We start from the raw sequence: 212 nt of genomic DNA, 5'->3' as shown, positions 1-212 counted from the left end.
ATTCGCAAATTATTCATTACAATATTTAGTTGAGGTTTAGGGTTTAGTGAATGATTTGTTCCAAATATAATGATTTTGAAATATTATATTTAGGAGTAACTTATTTCTTGCCACCCATTCTGAAACTGACTGCAGCTCTTTGTTAAGTGTTGCATTGATATCACTTGCTGTGGTAGCTGATGTGTATAGTATTGATTCGTCAGCATACATAG

Source organism: Coregonus clupeaformis, unplaced genomic scaffold (genome assembly GCF_020615455.1).
Source record: "Coregonus clupeaformis isolate EN_2021a unplaced genomic scaffold, ASM2061545v1 scaf0065, whole genome shotgun sequence".
Classification (NCBI taxonomy): Eukaryota; Metazoa; Chordata; class Actinopteri; order Salmoniformes; family Salmonidae; genus Coregonus; species Coregonus clupeaformis.
The sequence above is the reverse complement of the archived record's forward strand: the minus strand, read 5'-3'. Positions refer to the sequence as shown.